Genomic DNA, 12,987 nt, shown 5'->3' on the forward strand with positions numbered 1-12,987 from the left:
TTTCAGAGTCTCTGCCCTTGACCACTATGCTATGCTACTTCTCAAAATCATATAAAACATCTCTCAATTTCTAAGATCTCAATTTAAGAACATGAATCTAATTTCATGGCTTAAATGTACAGGAAAAAAGTATTCTGTTTGGGTTATCCATTGCCTTAGCTCTATCACATCACCTTCATGTTGTTGTGTGTGTATATGTATGTCTACTGTGAAATACCTCACAGAAATATTTCGTCCTTCTCAGGAGACACCATGTTGTCACTTTGTCATAATACTGTGTTGTTACCTTTGGATCACTTGGTTAAGGTGCTGTCTTCCAAGTTTTTTCCACTGTAAGTTACCATGCCTCCATTTGTAATTAATAAGCAATTTGTGAGGAGATACTTGTGAGATTATGAAAGTATCTGGGTCCTCGTAAAACTTTCACCCACTAGTTTTAGCATCCATTGACAATTACTTAACTCCATTATTCCTTCTATATTGTTTATACTATAAAAAAAGTTTTCCCATATCTCCATTTATCTATTCAGTTACTGTTATTGGTAAACATATTACTGATATAGTCAAAGGAGCTTTGACAAGTGTGCCAAGACCACTCAATGGGGAAAGGAGAATCACTTCAGCAAATGGTGCTCGGAAAACTAGATACCCAATGCAAAAGAATGAAGTTGGACCCTTATCTCACACCATATATGAAGATTAACTCAAAATGGATTAAATACCTAAATATAAGACCTAAGACTATAAAACTCCAAGAAGAAAACATAGGGGGAAAGCTTCGTAACATTGGACTTCACAATGATATCTTGGATATGACACTAAAAGCACAAGCAACAAAAGTAAAAATAGACAAATGGCTATACAACGAACTTAAAAATGTTTGTGCATCAAAGGAAACAATCAACAGAGTGAAAAGGCAACCTATAGAACAGAAAACTTGCAAACCATATATCTGATAAAGGGTTAATATCCAGAATATACAACGAAATCCTACAAGTCAACAAAAAAAAAATCAAACAACCTAACTTTAAAATGGGCAAAGGACTTGAGTAGATATTTCTCCAGAGATGGTATACAAATGGCCACCAAGAATATGAACAGATGCTCAACACCATTAACCGTAAGAGAAATGCAAATGAAAATCCCAGCAATAGAAACGACAGACAACTTTGCCTAAATATGCTATAAATGCCAGAATACATTATTATTGTGTTTACTTTAAAAAGTCAATTGTCTTCTTAAAAGTTTAAATGAGATACACTATTTTATATTTATCCACATCTGTTTCATTTCCAGCACTCTTCATCGCTTTGTGTAGATCCACATTTCCATGTGACATTATTTTCCTTCCATCTGAACACAGTTTAATATTTCCTTTAGTGCATATCTTCTAGCAACAAATTCTCTCAGATGTATATATCTGAAAAAATTCTTTTATATCCTTAATTTTTGAAATATTTTCATTGGATATAGAACACTAAATGACAGGTTTTTTCTCACACTTAAATGACGTCATTTAGATCTCTTTGTCTTACATATTTTCTGATAAGAAGCCTGGAGTCATTCTTATCATTGTTCCTCCAGATGCAATGTATCTTTCTCCTCCGACTACATTTAAAATATTCCCTTTATTAGGGAAAGCAAGTACAGCAAAATGTTAATCACTGGTAAATCTAAGTGAAGGGTATGTGGATGTTCATTGGAATAGTCTTCAGTGTTTCTGTAGCTTTGAAATTGTTAGGGGAAAAAATGGGGACAAAAGAACATATTTTGCTTTCATGTTTGTTTCGGATTGAATAGGACTGACTGAACACTAATAATTTATCTTTTCATAACTAAAGCAACCACCTCTTTTATTAATTGGAAGCTACCTGTTTCAATCAACCTTGGGTGAGTAGAAATCATCGTATAGATACGGATTTTAGGCCTCAAATCTCTGCTTTTGGTCCTTTGTATATTTTTTGTCATTTATTATTGTGACAAGCCAAAGTTGAGCATTTGTTCTTGTGTTCAGTATTGTTTGTGGGCATTTGAGACTACCTTCATGAATACATTGGTGTAGACTTAATCACTCAATGTCCCTTTTCAATGTAATAGTTTAACCATCACACACATAGCTATTTCAGTAAACCTCTTTATCTGAGAAATATGGTTAAGTGGTTATGGTCTTAAGATAATAGTAATGAACACATCTGCTATTTTTTTCTTCCCAGAATCTACACTATTCAGCTGGCAACAGTATCTGAAATTTTCTTGGGGGAAATGAATTCTTTATAAATCGGCAGAGTGGTTACTGTGGGACATGACCCTGCCCCGCTTCCATGCATCACACTTTCCATGCCCAGAGGTTGGTGCATGAACCGGATCAGGCCAATTAGTCAATGTATTGGAACCCTTTAGAAAGAGAAGCTATTTGTCTCAGAGTTACTGCTGGTAGGATTTAAACTTAGAGCTGCTGAATGCCACTTGTATTACCACGTGTGGAGAAGTCTGCATGAAAGTGAATCCTAGAGGGAAGGGAGCCAAATCGAGGGATGGAGGGAGGCAGAATCCTGACAGCATCATCTGAGTCTTGGAATCTAGCCATGCTTGGGCTTTTCAGTTATGTGTATCAGTCAGTAATAATCCTTCTTCTTGATACATTATTAGTTCTTGATTATTATTTTCATTATTATATATCATTATTCATTCTTAATAAATAAAAGTTGTTCTTCAGCCTAAAAAAAAAACTACTTTTACTGTTGATTTCAGTAATTTGATTATAAGGTGTCTTGGTATATATCTGTGTTTTTCTGGCTTGACATTTATTGAACTTCCTGGAACTTTGAGTTCATGCTTTATCAAATTTTGAAAATTCCTTAAAATTTTTTCTAGCCTCCCCTCTTTCTCTTCTTCTGCAACACTAATTACACATATGCTGAACCATTTGACAGCATCTAATGGGTCACTGATTCATTTTTTTTTCAGTCTTTTTTACGTTTTTTGTTTCAGTTTGAATAGTTTCTATTGCCTTATCTTTAGGTTCACTGACATTTTCTTCTGCTGTGTCAGTTGTGCTGTTAATACCATCCAAAGAATTTTTCATTTCAGTTATGGTGTTTTCCTATTTCTATAAATTCCATGTGCTTTTTTATATCTCCCAGTTCTCTTCTTACCGTGTTAATGTTTTACTTTAAATCCATGAGAATATTTGTAATAGCTTTTTAAAATCCCTGTCAACTAATTACATCATTTTTAACACTTCCGGGTCTATTTCTATTGACTAAATTTTTCTCCTGGTATAGTTCACATAATTCTCCTTCTTCGTATGTTTGTTACTTTCTAAAATGCTATGATGGATACTGTGAATATCATATTGTAGAATGTGTTGTTTTCCTTTAAAGATTGCCACATTGGTGCTGGCAGGCAGTTAAGTTACTTGCAGAACAGCTTGATCAAGGCTTGTTTTTTTATTAACATCTTTATTGGGGTATAATTAAGGCTTGTTTTTAAACTTTGATAGGGCAGATTTAGAATATTCTTTTCTCTAAGGCTAATTTAGTGCTACTAGTAAAGCATGACTCTTCTGGGATCTCTAGTGAATGTCCCAGGTTTTCAAAAACACCTCTTCACTCTGACTAATTGTAACTCACATTAACTCTCAGCTTTCTGTAAACATTGATAATTGTTCAGCTTAACAGTTCTGTCATTCTTTCCCTGGTCTTGTGTGGTTTGATCTTCATCGATAGACCCATAAGGACCTCTACGCAAATTTCTGAACCTCTTCCTGCATATCAATGCTTCTTCCCTGGAACACTGCCTCACAGATTCCAACCACTTTAATTTCTCATAATGCCAAATCTCCTTCTCCTCAAGCTACTGAGCCTGAGCTCAGTCCAGATCCCACCCAAGGCGCTGCAGTCCAAAACCTGACAATAGGAGGAGAGCCAGGGAAATCACATCTCTTTTGTTTCCCTTCTCTCAAAGAATAAAGCCCTATGCTGCCTATTGTCTAATATTTGAAAACTGTTGTTTCATACATTTCTTTCCAGCTTTCTACTTGTTTATGGCAAAACTGTGATTAAAGATCCATGTATTCTTCCATACTCCAAAAAATCCATGAACTTCTGAGAAAAGGGTAATTCTTTTAAAAACAGCAGATAGTAGCCTCACTGTTTCTCCACTGTCTCTCTCCTCATGTGAAAAAAAATACAGTGTGTACCCCTAGGGATCTAATTATGGCCTTGAATATCATCCCCTTTTCAAAAGTACCAGAGCTTCTCAGAGTGATTGATTACATAAATAGGGCTGGATAACTCAAGAAGAATCTGAGACACATTGCATCAGAGGGCAAGGTTGACTTCCAAGGTACCTACAGGAAATAACCACTATTATTTTCAATTTTCCTTTAAGATCCAGTCAATATAATAAAGCAATAGAAAGAACTGAAAGTACAGCCACTAGAAATAAATGGGTAATTTTACTGTTATTTTCAAGAGATGACTGTCTACCAAAAACCTCAAAAATTTTCTATAGTTTAGTAAGTTGCCTGAATAGAAATGAATATGCAAATATCATTAACTTTCTTACAGTAAATGCAATGAGGAAAGATCCCTAATCACACCAGTAACAAAACTATGTGATACGTAGAAATAATTTTAACAAGGAATATGCAACATCATGTGACGAAAACATAAAACTATCCTGAAAATAACAAAGTCTTGAATAAATAATCCAAAAACGGGATAATTAGAAAATTTGCCATATCAATATAAATATTTGATTTTTACCAATAGCTATAAATGTAAAAAAGTATTATACTGGTATGAGAATAGATAGGTAAAGAAAATAAAACAGCCATTATACATATTTGACAAATGAATAATATACATGGAACCACATCTTAGACACCAATGGGCAAAAGGTAGGAATAGATAATTTACTGATCAACACATGGTTATTAAACATATGAATATGTGTTCAATCTCACTAACAGTCAGAGGAGACAATTAAAACCATAGTGAAGAACTTTCTCTTGTGTATCAAGTTGGCAAATATCAAAAATAAAATAGTACTTAGACTTGAGAGGAAGAAATGAAAGAGGCATTCTCATATGCCTATTCCCATAGAATAAATTTATAAAACTTATTGGAAAGCATTTAAAAATTGTAGGTTAATATCTTAAAGAGGATTAACCCCCTTATACTCTAAAATTCTAGTTTTGGGAATCTATCCTATAGAAATAGCAAGAATGCTTACAAATATTTATGTACAAGTTTGTTCATCAAAGCAAATTTTGGTAATAATGAAGAATCAAATATCATATGACATTTAACATAACAGAATGGTTAAAATAAAAAAGTTACAGTCATCTCTCAGTATCCAATGGGGATTGGTTCCAGGACCCCTGTAGATATCAAAGTTCTTTATATAAACTGCATAGTACAGTTGGCCCTCCATATCTGCAGGTTCCACATCCATGGATATGGAGGGCCAATTGTAAATAATATTGTTTCTTATAACGATTTTTAGGCAATACTTAAAACATGGAAAAGTTCTTAAGAGAGAAATGTGTGGGATTAAAAAAGCAAGCTATTTCCCTTTATATATATTACCATGTCTGCTTTGTTGAATCAGTGACTCAATGGATAAATTTGCATACTCACACAAACAAACACATTTGATGAATGAATGAATAAATGAATTTATACATATGTACACATGTACATACATTGACAAAGAAACAAAGCTTGCAGGAGAAGAGTTAACTCTGTATTGTAAAAAAAATATGGTTAATTTCTTGCTTTCTACTTTAGATTTCTAAATTTTCAAAGTCCTCAATGATGAGTAAGTACTAGTTATTTTATGGGGAAGAAAAGAATAAGCAATGGCCATGAATTTGAAGGAGTGAGAACTTAAGATTGTTAGCAGGTCAACAATTGCCCTGTTGGACAAATTTACGCTCCAGATAAGTTTTATTTGACATGCCCAGAGTGTTCAAAGGAATATTTCTAGATCTCAAGCTCAAGAAGATTGGGGGTAAGGGAGAGAGATGAAGTAGAGGAGGTATTTGTTTACATTGCAAGTAAATTTAAAAGTGTTTGGGCATTTTGGGAAAGAAATATGGCTTTAACAGATTTATATTAGAATTTTAAACATATATACCCTTCAACCAAGTAGTCACACTCCTGGTAATCTTCCCACAGAAATACAGGTGCCACCAGAAAGACAAGATCCAGCCTCATCCACCAGAACACAGGCACTAGTCCCCTCCACCAGGAAGCCTACACAACCCACTGAACCAACTTTAGCCACTGGGGACAGACACCAGAAACAACGGGAACTACAAACCTGCAGCCTGCAAAAAGGAGACCCCAAACAGAGTAAGATAAGCAAAATGAGAAGACAGAAAAACACACAGCAGATGAAGGAGCAAGATAAAAACCCACCAGACCTAACAAATGAAGAGGAAATAGGCAGTCTACCTGAAAAAGAATTCAGAGTAATGATAATAAAGATGATCCAAAATCTTGAAAATAGAATAGAGAAAATGCAAGAAACATTTAACAAGAACCTAGAAGAACTAAAGAGGAAACAAGCAATGGTGAACAACACAATAAATGAAATTAAAAATATTCTAGATGGGATCAATAGCAGAATAACTGAGGCAGAGGAACGGATAAGTGACCTGGAAGATAAAAGAGTGGAAATAACTACTGCAGAGCAGAATAAAGAAAAAAGAATGAAAAGAACTGAGGACAGTCTCAGAGACCTCTGGGACAACATTAAACGCACCAACATTCGAATTATACGGGTTCCAGAAGAAGAAGAGAAAAAGAAAGGGACTGAGAAAATATTTGAAGAGATTATAGTTGAAAACTTCCCTAATATGGGAAAGGAAATAGTTAATCAAGTCCAGGAAGCACAGAGAGTCCCATAAAGGATAAATCCAAGGAGAAATATGCCAAGATACATATTAATCAAACTGTCAAAAATTAAGTACAACGAAAACACATTAAAAGCAGCAAGGGAAAAACAACAAATAACACACGAGGGAATCCCCATAAGGTTAACAGTTGATCTTTCAGCAGAAACTCTGCAAGCCAGAAGGGACTGGCAGGACATATTTAAAGTGATGAAGGAGAAAAACCTGCAGCCAAGATTACGCTACCCAGCAAGGATCTCATTCAGATTTGATGGAGAAATTAAAACCTTTACAGACAAGCAAAACCTGAGAGAGTTCAGCACCACCAAACCAGCTTTACAACAAATGCTAAAGGAACTTCTCAAGACAAGAAACACAAGAGAAGGAAAAGACTAACAATAACGAACCCAAAACAATTAAGAAAATGGGAATAGGAACATACATATCGATAATTACCTTAAATGTAAATGGACTAAATGCTCCCACCAAAAGACACAGACTGGCTGAATGGATACAAAAACAAGACCCATATATATGCTGTCTATAAGAAACCCACTTCAGACCTAGAGACCCATACAGACTGAAAGTAAGGGGATGGAAAAAGATATTCCATGCAAATGGAAACCAAAAGAAAGCTGGAGTAACAATTCTCATATCAGACAAAATGGACTTTAAAATAAAGACTATTACAAGAGACAAAGAAGGATACTACATAATGATAAAGGAATCAATCCAAAAAGAAGATATAACAATTGTAAATATTTATGCACCCAACATAGGTGCACCTCAATACATAAGGCAAATATTAACAGCCATAAAAGGGGAAATCAACAGTAACACATTCATAGTAGGGGACTTCAACACCCCATTTTCACCAATGGACAGATTATCCAAAATGAAAATAAATAAGGAAACACAAGCTTTAAATGATACATTAAACAAAATGGACTTACTTGATATTTATAGGACATTCCATCCAAAAACAACAGAATACACATTTTTCTCAAGTGCTCATGGAACATTCTCCAGGATAGATCATATCTTGGGTCACAAATCAAGCCTTGGTAAATTCAAGAAAACTAAAATTGTATCAAGTATCTTTTCCGACCACAATGCTATGAGACTAGATATCAGCTACAGGAAAAAATCTGTAAAAAATACAAACACATGGAGGCTAAACAATACACTACTTAATAACGAAGTGATCACTGAATGAATCAAAGAGGAAATAAAAAAATACCTAGAAACAAATGACAATGGAGACACGATGACCCAAAACCTATGGGATGCAGCAAAAGCAGTTCTAAGAGGGAAGTTTATAGCAATACAATCCTACCTTAAGAAACAGGAAACATCTCAAATAAACAACCTAACCTTGCACCTAAAGCAATTAGAGAAAGAAGAAGAAAAATACCCCAAAGTTAGCAGAAGGAAAGAAATCATAAAAATCAGATCAGAAATAAATGAAAAAGAAATGAAGGAAACGATAGCAAAGATCAATAAAACTACAAGCTAGTTCTTTGAGAAGATAAACAAAATTGATAAACCATTAGCCAGACTCATCAAGAAAAAAAGAGAGAAGACTCAAATCAATAGAATTAGAAATGAAAAAGGAGAAGTAACGACTGACACTGCAGAAATACAAAAGATCATGAGAGATTACTACAAGCAACTCTATGCCAATAAAATGGACAACCTGGAAAAAATGGACAAATTCTTAGAAAGGCACAACCTGCCAAGACTGAATCAGGAAGAAATAGAAAATATGAACAGACCAATCACAAGCACTGAAATTGAAACTCTGATTAAAAATCTTCCAATAAACAAAAGCCCAGGACCAGATGGCTTCACAGGCAAATTCTATCAAACATTTAGAGAAGAGCTAACACCTATCCTTCTCAAACTCTTCCAAAATATAGCAGAGGGAGGAACACTCCCAAACTCATTCTACGAGGCCACCATCACCCTCATACCAAAACCAGACAAGGATGTCACAAAGAAAGAAAACTACAGGCCAATATCACTAATGAACATAGATGCAAAAATCCTCAACAAAATACTAGCAAACAGAATACAACGGCACATTAAAAGGATCATACACCATGATCAAGTGGGGTTTATTCCAGGAATGCAAGGATTCTTCAATATATGCAAATCAATCAACGTGATACACCATATTAACAAATTGAAGGAGAAAAACCATATGATCATCTCTACAGATGCAGAGAAAGCTTTCGACAAAATTCAACACCCATTTATGATAAAAACCCTGCAGAAAGTAGGCATAGAGGGAACCTACCTCAACATAATAAAGGCCATATATGACAAACCCACAGCCAACATCATCCTCAATGGTGAAAAAATGAAAGCATTTCCAATAAGATCAGGAACAAGACAAGGTTGCCCACTCTCACCACTCTTATTCAACATAGTTTTGGAAGTTTTAGCCACAGCAATCAGAGAAGAAAAGCAAATAAAAGGAATCCAAATTGGAAAATAAGTAAAGCTGTCACTGTTTGCAGATGACATGATACTATGCATAGAGAATCCTAAAGATGCTACCAGAAAACTACTAGAGCTAATCAATAAATTTGGTAAAGTAGCAGGATACAAAAGTAATGCACAGAAATCTCTGGCATTCCTATACACTAATGATGAAAAATCTGAAAGTGAAATCAAGAAAACACTCCCATTCACCACTGCAACAAAAAGAATAAAATATCTAGGAATAAACCTACCTAAGGAGACAAAAGACCTGTATGCAGAAAATTATAAGACACTGATGAAAGAAATTAAAGATGATACAAATAGATGGAGAGATATACCATGTTCTTGGATTGGAAGAATCAACATTGTGAAAATGACTCTAATACCCAAAGCAATCTACAGATTCAATGCAATCCCTATCAAACTACCACTGGCATTTTTCACAGAACTAGAAAAAATTTCACAATTTGTATGGAAACACAAAAGACCCCGAATAGCCAAAGCAATCTTGAGAACGAAAAACGGAGCTGGAGGAATCAGGCTCCCTGACTTCAGACTATACTACAAAGCTACAGTAATCAAGACAGTATGGTACTGGCACAAAAACAGAAAGATCAATGGAACAGGATAGAAAGCCCAGAGATAAACCCACGCACATATGGTCACCTTATCTTTGATAAAGGAGGCAGGAATGTACAGTGGAGAAAGGACAGCCTCTTCAATAAGTGGTGCTGGGAAAACAGGACAGGTACATGTAAAAGTATGAGATTAGATCACTCCCTAACACCATACACAAAAATAAGCTCAAAATGGATTAAAGACCTAAATGTAAGGCCAGAAACTATCAAACTCTTAGAGGAAAACATAGGCAGAACACTCTATGACATAAATCACAGCAAGATCCTTTTTGACCCACCTCCCAGAGAAATGGAAATAAAAACAAAAGTAAACAAATGGGACCTAATGAAACTTCAAAGCTTTTGCACAGCAAAGGAAACCATAAACAAGACTTAAATACAACCCTCAGAATGGGAGAAAATATTTGCAAATGAAGTAACTGACAAAGGATTAATCTCCAAAATTTACAAGCAGCTCATGCAGCTCAATAACAAGAAAACAAACAACCCAATCCAAAAATGGGCAGAAGACCTAAATAGACATTTCTCCAAAGAAGATATACAGACTGCCAACAAACACATGAAAGAATGCTCAACATCATTAATCATTAGATAAATGCAAATCAAAACTACAATGAGATATCAACTCACACCAGTCAGAATGGTCATCATCAAAAAATCTAGAAACAGTAAATGCTGGAGAGGGTGTGGAGAAAAGGGAACACTCTTGCACTGTTGGTGGGAATGTGAATTGGTACAGCCACTATGGAGAACAGTATGGAAGTTCCTTAAAAAACTACAAATAGAACTACCATATGACCCAGCAATCCCACTGCTGGGCATATACCCTGAGAAAACCATAATTCAAAAAGAGTCATGTACCAAAATGTTCATTGCAGCTCTATTTACAATAGCCTGGAGATGGAAACAACCTAAGTGTCCATCAATGGATGAATGGATAAAGAAGATGTGGCACATATATACAATGGAATATTACTCAGCCATAAAAAGAAATGAAATTGAGCTATTTGTAATGAGGTGGATGGACCTAGAGTCTGTCATACAGAATGAAGTAAGTCAGAAAGAGAAAGACAAATACCGTATGCTAACACATATATATGGAATTTAAGAAAAAAAAATGTCATGAAGAACCTAGGGGTAAGACAGGGATAAAGACACAGACCTGCTAGAGAATGGACTTGAGGATATGGGCAGGGCGAAGGGTAAGCTGTGACAAAGCGAGAGAGTGGCATGGACATATATACACTACCATACGTAAAATAGATAGCTAGTGGTAAGCAGCCACATAGCACAGGGAGATCAGCTCGGTGCTTTGTGACCACCTAGAGGGGTGGGATAGGGAGGGTGGGAGGGAGGGAGACGCAAGAGGGAAGAGAGATGGGAACATATGTATAACTGATTCACTTTGTTATAAAGCAGAAACTAACACCATTGTAAAGCAATTATACTCCAATAAAGATGTAAAAAAAAAAAAAAAAACTAAAAATAGAAATACCATATGACACAGCAATCCCACTACTGAGCATATACCCTGAGAAAACCATAATTCAAAAAACACCACAACATTCATTGCAGCACTATTTATAATAGTCAGGACATGGAAGCAACCTAAGTGTCCATTGACAGATGGATGGATAAAGAAGATGTGGGACATATATACAATGGAATATTACCCAGCCATAAAAAGAAATGAAATTGAGTTATTTGTAGTGAGGTGGATGGACCTAGAGTCAGTCATACAGAGTGAAGTAAGTGAGAAAGAGAAAAACAAATACCGTATGCTAACACATATATATGGAATCTAAAAATAAAGAAAAGGTTCTGAAGAACCTAGGGGAAGGACAGGAGTAAAGACACAGATGTAGAGAATGGACTTGAGGACATGAGGAGGGGAAGGGTAAGCTGGGACAAAATGAGAGAGTGGCATGGACATATATACACTACCAAATGTAAAACAGATAGCTAGTGGGAAGCAGCCGCATAGCACAGAGAGATCAGCTTGGTACTTTGTTCCCACCTAGAGGGGTGGGATAGGGAGGGTGGTGGGGAGATGCAAGAGGGAAGGGAGATGGAGATATATGTATACATATAGCTGATTCACTGTGTGATACCGCAGAAACTAACACACCATTGTAAAGCAATTATACTCCAATAAAGATGTTAAAAAATAAATAAAAATAAAATAAATGGACATATTAGAATCATGCAATATTTCAAGACTGATTTATGAAAAAACTGAAAATCTGCAAGGCCGATCACTAGTACAGAAATTGAAACAGTAATCAAAAAGCTCCCCAAGACAAAAATCCAGGACCATATGGCTCCACAAGTGATTTCTACCAAACATTCAAAGAAGATTTAAAACCCATCCTTCTCAAACTCTTCCAAAAAACTGAAGAGGAGGGAATGCTTCCTAACTCATTTTACAAAGCGAACATCACCCTGATACCAAAACCAGAAAAACTGGCAACACATGTACACAAAAAGAAAATTACAAAGGTATAGTGAAGTAAGAAACAGTTTAAAGGGATTGTGCAGACTCACCTCGGTATTCTCCAGGGCCTACTTCAGAGGCAGCAAGCTGAAATGCTCAGTAAAGAGGCATATTTGCTTATCTTAAAGCTCTGGCCTAAGGGGCAGGCATATAATTTAATACATCTAGGGGCCTACTGAAATACTCTCCAAAGACAGAGGCCAGTGGACACCTACTTTGTCCTATCCCTGCCTCTTTACAGGTCACTGGGATCTCCCAGGAAGGAGCTTGTGCAAGCATGTAGCACCCAGGATTCTGAAATTCCCGCGTAGGGGATACCCCTTGATCTCCTGCCTCTGGAGGCCAGTGGGACTTGCATTCATGATTCCCAGGGGGCTGTAATAAACAGAAAGACAGTTTTGAGCTGGCAACCACCCCCAGGGCATAGCACCAAGACAGAAGACTGAAATATACCACAGGCCTTT

At 35.9% G+C, this 12,987-nt stretch overlaps 1 protein-coding gene across 11 annotated transcripts in view; it reads right to left on the reverse strand.

The window, feature by feature from the left end:
• ADAM32 (ADAM metallopeptidase domain 32) overlaps positions 1–12,987 on the reverse strand; it is a 168,674-nt gene that overhangs the window by 31,585 nt on the left and 124,102 nt on the right. The gene's annotated exons all lie outside the window — the stretch shown is intronic.

The sequence above is a fragment of the Stenella coeruleoalba genome (assembly GCF_951394435.1).
Source record: "Stenella coeruleoalba genome assembly, chromosome: 21".
Lineage (NCBI taxonomy): Eukaryota > Metazoa > Chordata > Mammalia > Artiodactyla > Delphinidae > Stenella > Stenella coeruleoalba.